A 15,270-nucleotide genomic window follows, 5' to 3' on the forward strand; every position below is an offset into this window, starting at 1 on the left:
AGCAAGCCTCTCTCTTGAGGTCAAAAGGGTATGAGAACCCTTCTCAGCAAAACTGAAGATGATGGCGGAGGATTTCCCTTCCATCATATCCAAAGCTGTGGAGAGTTCCAACAAAAAACTCCAGGACGACATCTTCGCGCTCCAAGAGGAGAATCGCACCATAAGGATTGAGGCGGAAAAGTTATCCTGCAATCTCATGCTCGCCGAGATCGATCACTCCCGAGTAGAAGATGCTATGAGCACCGAGCTCCGGGTGGCACGCAAGGAGGCCACCGAACTACGCCATAAGGTGCAGCTCTTAGCTTAAGAGAAGATCGAGCTAGAGAGCAAGTTGGTCCCTTATCGCGTCAAAGTGCCTGACCTGGAGGCGTTGATCAAAGCAGATGCCACCAAGTAAAAACCCTCGAGAAGAGGTCAGCTGATCGGGAGGTCTTCTTGGGGAAAGTCGAAAAGGAGAGAGAGGACACCATGACCAAACTCGCCGAGCCCAAAGAAGAAAATGGGAAGATCACCACACAGCTGGCCCAGGCGCAGGCGGAATCCAAGAAGGTTACTGAAGACCTTCTTCAAGCTCGGGAAATAATTGAAGAACTCAAGAAACAAGCTGAAGAGTTGAAGCAGCAGAACGAGGGGCTCAAGAAGCAGATTGAAGAACTTGAGCTGAGCTTCGCCCAGATTCTCGCTGCTGGATTCGACGCTGCCTTGGAACAATTCGCCTGCCTGTACCCTGACTTGGATCTCTCCATGGTGTCGCTGAACAACGAGGTGGTGGACGGGAAGATTGTTCCTTCTGAAGACTAGCCGCTCGCTGCTTCCCTTCACCACTTACTCATCTGTCTCTCTCTTACCCAACTTACTTGTAATAAATTTTTCCCTTTTCTGCTCATGTATCTTGAACTGATCATACTTTATTATAAAGTCTTCTTCTCACAACTTCTCTGTCTGCCTTATCTCTCCTCGTATAATTCACTTCAACGAAATTAACTTAGTAACTCCGCGAGCGCGATTGTATACTTTAACTGCTTCGAACAATAATTACTCTAACAACTTGTAACCTCAATGAACCTTAGCGCGAAATCGCTCTTCAAATAACGAACTTCAACCCAACTAATGGCTTAAGACACAGCTCATCTGATCTGCCTTACCAAAACGGGCCTTGGCCCTCTCGTCATCGCTTGAATTTCTCCTGGTCGCCAAAGACTCTTGGCGATACCAGCTTCCTCTTGCCTTCACACTAGGCCATTGTTCCTTTATCTGGGGGTAGAGGCGCCTTTCGGATCCTTCTCTACCTCCCTGAGCTTCAGAACAAAAGACTGGGTGGCTAGGCGTTCTCTTCGAACCTACCTTAGCCACACTCCAAACTTCTTCCACCCTTTACACCATACCTGAACTCGTTCGAGACGAGAAGGGTTTTATCTTGCCTGAACTCGCTCATCGGCGAGAAGGTCTTTAACTCGCCTGAACTCGCTCACCGGCGAGAAGGTCTTTAACTCGCCTGAACTCGCTCATCGGCGAGAAGGTCTTTAACTCGCCTGAACTTGCTCATCGGCGAGAAGGTCTTTATCTCGTGCCTCTACATTGCCCCTGGGGTTACATCTTCTCTCCCCCAGAAACACTGAGGACTTTTTGCTGGTGCCTCTACATTGCCCCAGAGGCTACATCTTCTCTCCTCTGGAAGCATTGAGGACTTTTTACTGGTGCCTCTACATTGCCCCAGGGGCTACATCTTCTCTCCCCCAGAAACACTGAGGACTTTTCATTCTAACTCGCCTGCACTCGCTCGACGGCGAGGAGGTCTTTATCTCTTTCTCGCCTCAGGACGCGCGAGGGCGTTGAGGTCTTTTAACTGGTGCCTCCGATCGCCTAAAAACGATGAGGACTTGAAACTTTAACTAATGCCGCCAGTCGCCGAAAGACGATGGGGGACTTAGAAACTTTTTAGAAAGCATGCAACATAACTTCAACTTGCCTTAAATCACATACAAGTGACAAGGTCTTTCTTCAAAACTTTCGGAAAACAACACGCATGCAATCTAAAACACTTTAAACTTTGAAAACTCTTCTTTATTGGGTGGCCTCATTAAAAACCCTCCTTAGGGAAAAAAGAGTGCCTCCTCCAAACTGTTTTAACAGAAACATTGTAAAGCTCTTCATGTTTGTCTTTACTTACAAAGTTCTTAACTGTAATATAACTTGAGGTGCGTGGCGTTCCAAGTGCGAGGAATCGCCCCTCCTTCCAAAGTTTCTAAGCGGTAGGCGTCGTTCCCGAGCGCCTCGGTTATTCTGAACGGCCCCGTCCACTTAGGCGACAGCTTGTTCTCCATCTCGTGTTGGTGAGCCTTCCTCATCACCAGGTCGCCTTCTCTGAACTGTCTTGGCATCACCTTCGAGTTATATCTTCGTTCAATCCTTCTTTTCACCGCCTCAGCTTTCAATCTTGCCTCCTCCCTGACCTCATCCAGTAAGTCCAGATTCAACCTTCTTTCCTCATTCGAGTCTTCCTCCACGAAGTTCTGGAATCTCGGGGAGCTCTCCTGGATCTCCACTGGAATCATTGCGTCGCATCCATAGACCAGGCTGAACGGGGTCTCATGGGTTCCTGACTGCTCGGTGGTGTGGTACGCCCAGACTATACGGGGTACCTCCTCAGCCCAACTTCCTTTGGCTTTCTCTAGTCTTCTCTTCAAGCCTCTGAGTAACACCCGATTGGCTGACTCTACTTGGCCATTCATCTGAGGGTGCTCGACGGATGCAAATACTTGTTGAATTCCCACCCCTTCACACAGCTTCTTCAACAGGTGACTTGCAAACTGAGTCCCATTGTCCGACACCAGGCGCTTGGGCACACCAAACCGGCACACAATGTTCTTCCACACAAAACCCTCGATCTTGTGTGCGGTGATCTGGGCCACTGGTTCTGCTTCGATCCACTTGGTGAAATATTCAATCGCCACCACCAAGTACTTCATCTGCTGATCGCCAGCGGGAATGGTCCCAGGATGTCGATCCCCCATGTGTGAAACGGCCAAGGGCTGTAAATCGACTTCAACTCCTAGGGAGGCGCCTTGTGCCAATCGGCGTGCTGCTGGCATTGCTTGTAGCACTGCGCATACTTCTTGCAGTCTTCTCTCATTGTTGGCCAGTAGTAACCTGCACGGAGAGTCCTTGCGGCCAGAGCTCGACCCCCAACGTGGCTTCCGCATATCCCTTCATGGAGCTCTGCCATAATTCTTGTACATTTCTCGCCGTGCACACATTCCAGGAGTGGGTGAGTGAACCCAAACCTGTACAACTCGCCATCAATCATTGTGAACTTGCTAGAATTCTTCTTTATTTTCCTAGCCTCCGTCGGATCCAGCGGGAGAAGGCCATCCGCCAGGCATCGCTTGTACTGTGTTACCCAGGTGTCTGGCTCATGCGTAGCGCAGACCTGCGTCATGTTCACCTTTTCTCCCCGACATGCTCTTATTCTTGGCGACCTCAAGGTCTCTTGAGTCAAGGATCTGGGACTCCTCGCCGCTTTCTCCGTCGACCTGCTTATCTGAAGAACCAGGTGATCTGCCACAAATGCTCTCGGCGTCTTCAGAGTTTCTTGAATCACCGTCCTCTGCCTACCCCCCTTGCTTGAACTGGCGAGCTTAGCTAGCAAGTCAGCTCGGGCATTCTGCTCTCTGGGCACATGCACCACTTCAAAGGAGATAAAGGAACTCTTCAATTCCTGTACATACTCCAGGTAAGCCGCCATTTGTGGATCTTTAGCCTGGAACTCGCCTGTTACTTGCCCCGTGACTAACAGCGAGTCACTCTTAGCCATCAGCACCCTAGCTCCCATCTCTTTAGCCAGCAAGATACCGACGATCAGCGCCTCATATTCTGCTTGATTGTTGCTGGCCTTGAAGGCAAACCTCAAAGATTGTTCGATCAGCACGCCGTTGGGTCCCTCCAAGATGACCCCAGCACCGCTACCCTGCTGGTTCGACGACCCGTCCACTGAGAGCACCCAACGAAAGTCATTCCCCTCAACTCGTGTTGCCTCAGACGAGAGCTCGACCACGAAGTCTGCGAAGACCTGCCCCTTGATCGGACCTCGGGGCTCATATTTAATATCAAACTCCGACAACTCCACTGCCCACTCCACCATCCTCCCAGCAACGTCAGGCTTCTTCAGAACCTTCTGGATGGGCAAGTCGGTCATCACCAGTATCGTGAAGCTATGGAAATAGTGGCGTAACCTCCTTGCCGAAAAGACTACTGCCAGTGCAGCCTTCTCCAGGGCCTGATACCTCGTTTCGGGGCCCTGCAGCACCTTACTAACAAAATAAATAGGCTTTTGAGCCTGATCTTGGTCCTGGGTGAGCACCGCGCTCACTGCCGTCTCAGTCACAGCAAAATACAACCTGAGAGGGGTTCCTACCAGCGGTTTGCACAAAACCGGCGGGCTCGCCAGGTACTCTTTAAGTTTAACGAAGGCCTCTTCGCACTCCTTCGTCCAGGTAAACTTGTTGTTCCGCCTTAAGCACTGAAAATACGGATGGCCCTTCTCTCCACTAGCCGACACGAAACGAGACAGGGCGGCCATCCGACCTGTAAGCTGCTGCACTTCCTTCACGGTAGCCGGGCTCCTCATCGCCAAAATGGCAGCGCACTTATCAGGGTTGGCTTCTATTCCTCTTTCGGTTAAGAGAAATCCCAAGAACTTCCCAGCCTCCACGCCAAAAATGCACTTCTCGGGATTCAGCTTCAACCTAAACTTGGCGATCGTAGTGAACAACTCCTCCAAGTCCGCAACGTGCTTGCTCTTCTCCGGCGAGGTCACGACCATGTCATCCACGTACGCTTGCACATTCCTTCCCAGCATCGGTGCAAGTACTCGATCCATCAACCTCTGGTACGTGGCCCCCGCGTTCTTCAGCCCAAAAGGCATCACCTTGTAGCAGTAGCACGATCTCTCGGTCATGAAGGCGGTCTTCTCTTCATCCATGGGATGCATCTTGATCTGGTTATACCCCGAGAAGGCATCCAGGAAACTCAACAACTTACACCCTGCAGCACTGTCCACCAGGGCGTCTATACTTGGCAAAGGATACGAATCCTTTGGGCAGGCCTTGTTCAGATCGGTGAAATCGACGCACATGCGCCATTTCCCATTGCTCTTCTTCACCAGTACGACATTGGCCAGCCAATCAGGGTACTGCACCTCCCTGATATGGCCTGCAGCGAGGAGTTTCTGTGTTTCGTCCCTGATCGCCTGCCTTCTCTCCTCGTTGAACTTCCTTCTTCTCTGTCGTACTGGTCTGACCTGGTTGTCCATCGCCAAATGATGGCATTAAAAGTCGGGATCGATCCCGGGCATGTCCGAAGCGGACCATGCAAACGCATCGAGATGCCGCTCTATCACCTGGACGATCTGGTCCTGGAGCTCAACTTCTAGAGATCTTCCTAACTTGATGATCTTTCCCCCGATTTCTTTTTCGAGCCACTGCTCGACGGGTTTTGGTCTGGTTTCTCTGGCGATCACCGCCCTGGCGATTCCCAGCTCCCTCGCTTCCTCAGGGCGATTCCTCGCCTCTTCTTCCTCTAGAACGGCGTTCCCCTCCCCCAGCTCAGCATCTACCATCACCACGTCGCCTCCGGCGGTCTCCTCCATCACCGTCGGCCTGGGCTTCACACCGGGTGGCGGGGTGGTTGTCACGTAACTCACAGACCTCTTGTTTTTCAGGCTATTCTCATAGCACTTCTTTGCTTCTTTCTGGTCGGATTTGATGGTGATCACCACCCCCTCCATAGACGGCAGCTTCACCTTCATGTGCCGGGTCGACGGTATAGCGCCTATTCTGTTGAGCGTGGGTCTTCCCAACAGAATGCTGTATGCTGAGGGAGCATTTACGACAAGGTACTTGATTTTCTCTGTTCTCGAACCCGCCTCATCTGTAAACGTAGTCCTCAACTCAATGTACCCCCTGACCTGCACCTGGTCGCCAGCGAAACCATACAAACACCCTCCATAGGGCCTCAGCTGGTCAAGGGGCAACTCCAACTGTGTGAAAGTCGGCCAGAACATCACGTCTGCCGAGCTTCCTTGGTCCACCAGAACCCTATGGACCTTCCTTCCCTCTGTAATCAGTGAGATGACTATGGGGTCGTTGTCATGAGGCACAACGTCCCGAAGATCTTGCTTGGTGAACGTAATGTCCACATCCAGCGAGTGGTCCTCAAACATATCCACCGTCATCACAGACCTCACATACCTCTTCCTCTGTGATGCGGTGCATCCACCACCCGAGAAACCTCCTGCAATGGTGTGGATTTCTCCGTGGGTAGGCATCTCGTGCTGCTGAGCCTCACCACCTGCTGGTTGGGAGCTCGACGCGCCCCCCGTCCTTCTATCCAGCAAGTAGTAGTTTAGGAACCCGCTCTTGACCAAATCGTCGAGCTGGTATCCTAAAGCCAAGCATGAATCCACGGTGTGGCCAAAGCCCTGGTGGAACTCGCACCAGGCGTCTGGCTTTGGTCCCAGCACCTTGTCGCCCACCTTCTCGGGCGCCTTCAGCCTAGCTGCTATATTGGGAATGGCGATCAGGTCCGCCAATCCCATGACAAACTTGTGCTTTGGCGGGCGATTGTACTCCCGGCGTGCTGGTTGAGGGCGCCCTTGGCCCCTGCCCTTGTTCTTCCTTGGATCATAAGGATGGCGAGTCCTCTGATCCCTCCTGGCCGCTGCTGTCTCCAGCACCCTCTGTGGCTGGATCCTGGTCTGGGCACGTGGCCTAGCGGGAGCCACGCTTCCCCTCTTCTCGGCGACCTCACTTTCATCGGCGATGTGGGCCACCGCAAGTCGCCTGACCTCAGCAAATGTGGCAGGGTGAGCCCTGATCAATGCCTCGCAGAATGGTCCCGGCAGCATGCCCTTCTTGAATGCGTAGACCAGCATCTCCTCGTCTTTGGCTGGCGAGCGGACCATCTGCGCCCCAAAACGATTCAGGTAGTCCCTGAGGGACTCTCCCTGATACTGCCTTATGTCGAACAAATCATAAGACACCCTGGGCGGTGCCTTGTTCACTATGTACTGCTCGACGAAGATCTTTGAGAACTGTTGGAAGTTGGTAATGTGACCCGTAGGCAGGCTCACAAACCATTCCAGCGCCGTTCCCTGGAGTGTGCTCACAAACATCTTGCAGTACACGGCGTCTGATCCTCCTGACAGCATCATCTGCGTATGGAACGTGGTGAGATGTGTCTCAGGATCCTCCACGCCGGTAAAAACAGCCTTCACAGGTACCACACTCGCAGGGATAGGCGTGTCGGTAATCGCCTGAGCGAAAGGCATAGGGAAAACGCGAGGCGGCGTTGACGGCGCGACCTCTTCAGCGACTGGGCGCCCTCGCTGCTCCTGAAGAGCTTGACGCAGCTCTTCAGTCACTCTGCTAAGCTCATCATTCCTGGCCCGAGAGGCGACCAGGTCCTCGTGCATTCTTGCCTGCTCTATGCGCGAGGCTTCAACATTCGCCTGCAGCGAGCGCATGATTTCCACCATCTGCGCCATAGTCATGGCGCCTTCAGCAGCAACGGGCGCAACTGGACTTGAACGGTTGCTTCTCATTTTTCTCATGAAATCTTGACAAATCACAGAGAGCGACGAACAACACCTTCTTCAGCGACGATCGATTCAGCGATCAATCGGTCAGAACTTCGCGAAACCTCGAAGAACCTCAAGAACACAACAAACCTTCACAGAAACTCGCAACTCCACCCAAAACCAACGCTTCTTCCACGAAAATCCAAATGAGCAAAAGAACTCAGATCTCACCGATTAAAACTCGCGCCAACAGCAAAAAACCTCACCTCACCGAACAAAAACCTAAACGAACGGTGGAAAACGCGAAACTACCAAACAAAATTTAGACGAACAGCGAACAATGGTTGCACCAGCAGACAACCACACAGAAACTGCAGAAACCTCCAAGAACTCACGCTGTGGATGGGAACAGGTTTTACACGGCCCCACGGTGGGCGCCTGATGATCCTGCCTGTTGACCAAAACGCTGGAGCTTTGCCTCGTCACACTTGGATCGATGTATGCGCCGTGTTTGCCTCCGTCCTTCACCGCAATCCACCTCAAGAACCTGCAAAAGACGAAACGGCGCCGCTGCGGTCGATCGCGCTTCGACGCCCAAGTCAGCGACTGAACCACCAATTACTCAAGAGTAAAACTCAAAAACTCTAAGGAACCGTGACCAGTTCTCTCTCAGTATACTCAAGACTCGCAAGCGTAAAGAAACAATCTGAACGTGCGTACCTCAGAAGTTCGTTGGGAACTCTTATATACCTGGGCACTTTCTCTCTCCTGGCAGTTACACATCTGGACACGTGGCTCGCATCCAGCTGTACTCGTGCCATCATCTGGAGCGTCCTTGACTTGGGCGCTACTTCTGACTCTTCTTTGGCTAAGTTACTTATGCATGATACTACTCAGTGCATAGTTGCCTTGGAGCGTGATCTCTTCTGGATGGCGAGTTCGGGTGCCTTCGTACACACCTTCCCTGTGGTCTCGCCGGCCGCCTTCATGATCTGTACTACCTGTTCCACTGCATACATTCAAGTGGGCTTATCTCCCGAGCTTCATCCTCTGGCCAGCTGGGAAATGACCATCTGCCTTCATCTTCGGCGATGTCCTTGTTTCGGCGATCTCTAATCACTTGGTCGCCAGGATTCACATCTGGCGATTTCATCTTCAACTCGGTGACCGCCGGTTTAGGTATGGTGGAGATCGGAGCACGCCAACTTAATAACTGGCGATTACGCAAACCCCCCGACCTCCTTCCCTTCTGCCAACCAGGTGTCCCATCCAACACGCCTATATCATAGCTCGACGCCACGTCATTACTCCTGACTACAAGGGCGGTACAAGATACAAGATGGACGAACAAGGTAAGACGATTTTTGTAAAATGCATTAAAAATAGGTAGAAATTGAATTTTTGTCTAATTTTTTTTGTGGGATCTTGTTTTAGTGTATATTTGATGGAGGAGTCCTCAGATTGAAGAGAATAGTGATAGATTTGGAGTTGCCAAAAATTATCGTGACTAAACTTCAAACGGTCATAACTTTTGATAGAGAAGTCGGATGGAGACGCGTTAAAAATGAAAGTTGTTCGAAACGTGGTAACGAATCTAGTTGCCAATTCCCGAAGGACAAGGACCCCCACAACTCGTAGTCACGAAAAAGTTGAACTCATCATGGTTTGATTGTATACGCCAGGAAGAAGAACAGAACACAAAAAAGAAGTGCAACACGAGGACTTCCCAGGAGGTCACCCATCCTAGTACTACTCTCGCGCAAGCACGCTTGACTGCGGAGTACGGATGGGATCCGGTGCATTAGTGCTGGTATGATCGCACCTGTCAAGTGCAGCGCGATCAATGCCTATATGGGTTTGCAAGTGGGCTTCAGTTTCAAATGGTTAAACACAAAATGGGTCTTGAGATACAAGATGGACGAACAAGGTAAGACGATTTTTGTAAAATGCATTAAAAATAGGTAGAAATTGAATTTTTGTCTAATTTTTTTTGTGGGATCTTGTTTTAGTGTATATTTGATGGAGGAGTTCTCAGACTGAAGAGAATAATGATAGATTTGGAGTTGCCAAAAATTATCGTGACTAAACTTCAAACGGTCATAACTTTTGATAGAGAAGTCGGATGGAGACGCGTTAAAAATGAAAGTTGTTCGAAACGTGGTAACGAATCTAGTTGCCAATTCCCGAAGGACAAGGTCCCCAACAACTCGCAGTCACGAAAAAGGTGAACTCATCATGGTTTGATTGTATAGGCCAGGAAGAAGAACAGAACACAAAAACGAAGTGCAACACGAGGACTTCCCATGAGGTCACCCATCCTAGTACTACTCTCGCCCAAGCACGCTTGACTGTGGAGTTATGATGGGATCCGGTGCATTAGTGCTGGTATGATCGCACCTGTCAAGTGCAGCGCGATCAATGCCTATATGGGTTTGCAAGTGGGCTTCAGTTTCAAATGGTTAAACACAAAATGGGTCTTGAGATACAAGATGGACGAACAAGGTAAGACGATTTTTGTAAAATGCATTAAAAATAGGTAAAAGTTGAATTTTTGTCTAATTTTTTTTGTGGGATCTTGTTTTAGTGTATATTTGATGGAGGAGTTCTCAGATGGAAGAGAATAGTGATAGATTTGGAGTTGCCAAGAATTATCGTGACTAAACTTCAAACGGTCATAACTTTTGATAGAGAAGTCGGATGGAGACGCGTTAAAAATGAAAGTTGTTCGAAACGTGGTAACGAATCTAGTTGCCAATTCCCGAAGGACAAGGACCCCCACAACTCGCAGTCACGAAAAAGGTGAACTCATCATGGTTTGATTGTATACGCCAGGAAGAAGAACAGAACACAAAAAACAAGTGCAACACGAGGACTTCCCAGGAGGTCATCCATCCTAGTACTACTCTCGCCCAAGCACGCTTGACTGCGGAGTTCTGATGGGATCCGGTGTAGTAGTGCTGGTATGATCGCACCTGTCAAGTGCAACGCGATCAATGCCTATATGGGTTTGCAAGTGGGCTTCAGTTTCAAATGGTTAAACACAAAATGGGTCTTGAGATACAAGATGGACGAACAAGGTAAGACGATTTTTTTAAATTGCATTAAAAATAGGTAGAAGTTGAATTTTTGTATAATTTTTTTTGTGGGATCTTGTTTTAGTGTATATTTGATGGAGGAGTCCTTAGATTGAAGATAATAGTGATAGATTTGGAGTTGCCAAAAATTATCGTGACTAAACTTCAAACGGTCATAACTTTTGATAGAGAAGTCGGATGGAGACGCGTTAAAAATGAAAGTTTTTCGAAACGTGGTAACGAATCTAGTTGCCTATTCCCGAAGGACAAGGACCCCCACAACTCGCAGTCACGAAAAAGGTGAACTCATCATGGTTTGATTGTATAGGCCAGGAAGAAGAACAGAATACAAAAAGAAGTGCAACACGAGGACTTCCCAGGAGGTCACCCATCCTAGTACTACTCTCGCCCAAGCACGCTTGACTGCGGAGTACGGATGGGATCCGGTGCATTAGTGCTGGTATGATCGCACCTGTCAAGTGCAGCGCGATCAATGCCTATATGGGTTTGCAAGTGGGCTTCAGTTTCAAATGGTTAAACACAAAATGGGTCTTGAGATACAAGATGGACGAACAAGGTAAGACGATTTTTGTAAAATGCATTAAAAATAGGTAGAAATTGAATTTTTGTCTAATTTTTTTTGTGGGATCTTGTTTTAGTGTATATTTGATGGAGGAGTCCTCAGATTGAAGAGAATAGTGATAGATTTGGAGTTGCCAAATATTATCGTGACTAAACTTCAAACGGTCATAACTTTTGATAGAGAAGTCGGATGGAGACGCGTTAAAAATGAAAGTTGTTCGAAACGTGGTAACGAATCTAGTTGCCAATTCCCGAAGGACAAGGACCCCCACAACTCGTAGTCACGAAAAAGTTGAACTCATCATGGTTTGATTGTATACGCCAGGAAGAAGAACAGAACACAAAAAAGAAGTGCAACACGAGGACTTCCCAGGAGGTCACCCATCCTAGTACTACTCTCGCCCAAGCACGCTTGACTGCGGAGTTCTAATGGGATCCGGTGCATTAGTGCTGGTATGATCGCACCTGTCAAGTGCAGCGCGATCAATGCCTATATGGGTTTGCAAGTGGGCTTCAGTTTCAAATGGTTAAACACAAAATGGGTCTTGAGATACAAGATGGACGAACAAGGTAAGACGATTGTTGTAAAATGCATTAAAAATAGGTAGAAATTGTATTTTTGTCTAATTTTTTTTGTGGGATCTTGTTTTAGTGTATATTTGATGGAGGAGTCCTCAGATTGAAGTGAATAGTGATAGATTTGGAGTTGCCAAAAATTATCGAGACTAAACTTCAAACGGTCATAACTTTTGATAGAGAAGTCGGATGGAGACGCGTTAAAAATGAAAGTTGTTCGAAACGTGGTAACGAATCTAGTTGCCAATTCCCGAAGGACAAGGACCCCCACAACTCGCAGTCACGAAAAAGGTGAACTCATCATGGTTTGATTGTATATGCCAGGAAGAAGAACAGAACACAAAAAACAAGTGCAACACGAGGACTTCCCAGGAGGTCATCCATCCTAGTACTACTCTCGCCTAAGCACCCTTAACTGCGGAGTTCTGATGGGATCCGGTGCATTAGTGCTGGTATGATCGCACCTGTCAAGTGCAGCGCGATCAATGCGTATATGGGTTTGCAAGTGGGCTTCAGTTTCAAATGGTTAAACACAAAATGGGTCTTGAGATACAAGATGGACGAACAAGGTAAGACGATTTTTGTAAAATGCATTAAAAATATGTTGAAATTGAATTTTTGTCTAATTTTTTTTGTGGGATCTTGTTTTAGTGTATATTTGATGAAGGAGTCCTCAGATTGAAGAGAATAGTGATAGATTTGGAGTTGCCAAAAATTATCGTGACTAAACTTCAAACGGTCATAACTTTTGATAGAGAAGTCGGATGGAGACGCGTTAAAAATGAAAGTTGTTCGAAACGTGGTAACGAATCTAGTTGCCAATTCCCGAAGGACAAGGACCCCCACAACTCGCAGTCACGAAAAAGGTGAACTCATCATGGTTTGATTGTATATGCCAGGAAGAAGAACAGAACACAAAAAACAAGTGCAACACGAGGACTTCCCAGGAGGTCATCCATCCTAGTACTACTCTCGCCCAAGCACCCTTAACTGCGGAGTTCTGATGGGATCCACTGCATTAGTGCTGGTATGATCGCACCTGTCAAGTGCAGCGCGATCAATGCCTATATGGGTTTGCAAGTGGGCTTCAGTTTCAAATGGTTAAACACAAAATGGGTCTTGAGATACAAGATGGACGAACAAGGTAAGACGATTTTTGTAAAATGCATTAAAAATATGTTGAAATTGAATTTTTGTCTAATTTTTTTTGTGGGATATTGTTTTAGTGTATATTTGATGAAGGAGTCCTCAGATTGAAGAGAATAGTGATAGATTTGGAGTTGCCAAAAATTATCGTGACTAAACTTCAAACGGTCATAACTTTTGATAGAGAAGTCGGATGGAGACGCGTTAAAAATGAAAGTTGTTCGAAACGTGGTAACGAATCAAGTTGCCAATTCCGTCGAAGAAGTGCAACACGAGGACTTCCCAGGAGGTCACCCATCCTAGTACTACTCTCGCCCAAGCACGCTTGACTGCGGAGTTCTGATGGGATCCGGTGCATTAGTGCTGGTATGATCGCACCTGTCAAGTGCAGCGCGATCAATGCCTATATGGGTTTGCAAGTGGGCTTCAGTTTCAAATGGTTAAACACAAAATGGGTCTTGAGATACAAGATGGACGAACAAGGTAAGACGATTTTTTTAAATTGCATTAAAAATAGGTAGAAGTTGAATTTTTGTCTAATTTTTTTTGTGGGATCTTGTTTTAGTGTATATTTGATGGAGGAGTCCTTAGATTGAAGAGAATAGTGATAGATTTGGAGTTGCCAAAAATTATCGTGACTAAACTTCAAACGGTCATAACTTTTGATAGAGAAGTCGGATGGAGACGCGTTAAAAATGAAAGTTGTTCGAAACGTGGTAACGAATCTAGTTGCCAATTCCTTCAAAGAAGTGCAACACGAGGACTTCCCAGGAGGTCACCCATCCTAGTACTACTCTCGCCCAAGCACGCTTGACTGCGGAGTTCTGATGGGATCCGGTGCATTAGTGCTGGTATGATCGCACCTGTCAAGTGCAGCGCGATCAATGCCTATATGGGTTTGCAAGTGGGCTTCAGTTTCAAATGGTTAAACACAAAATGGGTCTTGAGATACAAGATGGACGAACAAGGTAAGACGATTTTTGTAAATTGCATTAAAATAGGTAGAAGTTGAATTTTTGTCTAATTTTTTTTGTGGGATCTTGTTTTAGTGTATATTTGAAGGAGGAGTCCTTAGATTGAAGAGAATATTGATAGATTTAGAGTTGCCAAAAATTATCGTGACTAAACTTCAAACGGTCATAACTTTTGATAGAGAAGTCGGATGGAGACGCGTTAAAAATGAAAGTTGTTCAAAACGTGGTAACGAATCTAGTTGCCAATTCCCGAAGGACAAGGACCCCCACCACTCGCAGTCACGAAAAAGGTGAACTCATCATGGTTTTATTGTATAGGCCAGGAAGAAGAACAGAACACAAAAAAGAAGTGCAACACGAGGACTTCCCAGGAGGTCATCCATCCTAGTACTACTCTCGCCCAAGCGCGCTTAACTGCGGAGTTCTGATGGGATCCGGTGCATTAGTGCTGGTATGATCGCACCTGTCAAGTGCAGCGCGATCAATGCCTATATGGGTTTGCAAGTGGGCTTCAGTTTCAAATGGTTAAACACAAAATGGGTCTTGAGATATAAGATGGACGAACAAGGTAAGACGATTTTTGTAAAATGCATTAAAAATAGGTAGAAATTGAATTTTTGTCCAATTTTTTTTGTGGGATCTTGTTTTAGTGTATATTTGATGGAGGAGTCCTCAGATTGAAGAGAATAGTGATAGATTTGGAGTTGCCAAAAATTATCGTGACTAAACTTCAAACGGTCATAACTTTTGATAGAGAAGTCGGATGGAGACGCGTTAAAAATGAAAGTTGTTCGAAACGTGGTAACGAATCTAGTTGCCAATTCCTTCGAAGAAGTGCAACACGAGGACTTCCCAGGAAGTCACCCATCCTAGTACTACTCTCGCCCAAGAACGCTTCACTGCGGAGTTCTGATGGGATCCGGTGCATTAGTGCTGGTATGATCGCACCTGTCAAGTGCAGCGCGATCAATGCCTATATGGGTTTGCAAGTGGGCTTCAGTTTCAAATGGTTAAACACAAAATGGGTCTTGAGATACAAGATGGACGAACAAGGTAAGACGATTTTTGTAAATTGCATTAAAAATAGGTAGAAGTTGAATTTTTGTCTAATTTTTTTTGTGGGATCTTGTTTTAGTGTATATTTGATGGAGGAGTTCTCAGATTGAAGAGAATAGTGATAGATTTGGAGTTGCCAAAAATTATCGTGACTAAACTTCAAACGGTCATAACTTTTGATAGAGAAGTCGGATGGAGACGCGTTAAAAATGAAAGTTGTTCGAAACGTGGTAACGAATCTAGTTGCCAATTCCCGAAGGACAAGGACCCCCACAACTCGTAGTCA

General features: G+C 47.5%; 9 non-coding genes and 2 pseudogenes across 9 annotated transcripts; all 11 read right to left on the reverse strand.

Moving 5' to 3' along the window:
• Window positions 1–9,281: 9,281 nt before the first annotated feature.
• LOC150026677 (5S ribosomal RNA) lies at window positions 9,282–9,400 on the reverse strand. Its single transcript, XR_016522221.1, has one exon. It is a non-coding gene; the product is annotated as a 5S ribosomal RNA (ribosomal RNA).
• A 456-nt stretch (window positions 9,401–9,856) lies between these two features.
• Window positions 9,857–9,975, reverse strand: LOC150026678 (5S ribosomal RNA; annotated as a pseudogene).
• Window positions 9,976–10,431: 456 nt separating this feature from the next.
• Window positions 10,432–10,550, reverse strand: LOC150026679 (5S ribosomal RNA). Its single transcript, XR_016522159.1, has one exon. It is a non-coding gene; the product is annotated as a 5S ribosomal RNA (ribosomal RNA).
• A 455-nt stretch (window positions 10,551–11,005) lies between these two features.
• Window positions 11,006–11,124, reverse strand: LOC150026680 (5S ribosomal RNA). The gene has a single exon (XR_016521986.1). It is a non-coding gene; the product is annotated as a 5S ribosomal RNA (ribosomal RNA).
• A 456-nt stretch (window positions 11,125–11,580) lies between these two features.
• Window positions 11,581–11,699, reverse strand: LOC150026681 (5S ribosomal RNA). Its single transcript, XR_016521925.1, has one exon. It is a non-coding gene; the product is annotated as a 5S ribosomal RNA (ribosomal RNA).
• A 456-nt stretch (window positions 11,700–12,155) lies between these two features.
• Window positions 12,156–12,274, reverse strand: LOC150026682 (5S ribosomal RNA). The gene has a single exon (XR_016522219.1). It is a non-coding gene; the product is annotated as a 5S ribosomal RNA (ribosomal RNA).
• A 456-nt stretch (window positions 12,275–12,730) lies between these two features.
• On the reverse strand, window positions 12,731–12,849 carry LOC150026683 (5S ribosomal RNA; annotated as a pseudogene).
• Window positions 12,850–13,215: 366 nt separating this feature from the next.
• Window positions 13,216–13,334, reverse strand: LOC150026684 (5S ribosomal RNA). The gene has a single exon (XR_016522639.1). It is a non-coding gene; the product is annotated as a 5S ribosomal RNA (ribosomal RNA).
• Window positions 13,335–13,700: 366 nt separating this feature from the next.
• On the reverse strand, window positions 13,701–13,819 carry LOC150026685 (5S ribosomal RNA). Its single transcript, XR_016522640.1, has one exon. It is a non-coding gene; the product is annotated as a 5S ribosomal RNA (ribosomal RNA).
• A 455-nt stretch (window positions 13,820–14,274) lies between these two features.
• On the reverse strand, window positions 14,275–14,393 carry LOC150026686 (5S ribosomal RNA). Its single transcript, XR_016522102.1, has one exon. It is a non-coding gene; the product is annotated as a 5S ribosomal RNA (ribosomal RNA).
• A 366-nt stretch (window positions 14,394–14,759) lies between these two features.
• Window positions 14,760–14,878, reverse strand: LOC150026687 (5S ribosomal RNA). Its single transcript, XR_016522196.1, has one exon. It is a non-coding gene; the product is annotated as a 5S ribosomal RNA (ribosomal RNA).
• Window positions 14,879–15,270: the final 392 nt, after the last annotated feature.

Source organism: Phaseolus vulgaris, chromosome 6 (assembly GCF_051622355.1).
Source record: "Phaseolus vulgaris cultivar YP4 chromosome 6, ASM5162235v1, whole genome shotgun sequence".
In the NCBI taxonomy this organism is placed as follows: Eukaryota; Viridiplantae; Streptophyta; class Magnoliopsida; order Fabales; family Fabaceae; genus Phaseolus; species Phaseolus vulgaris.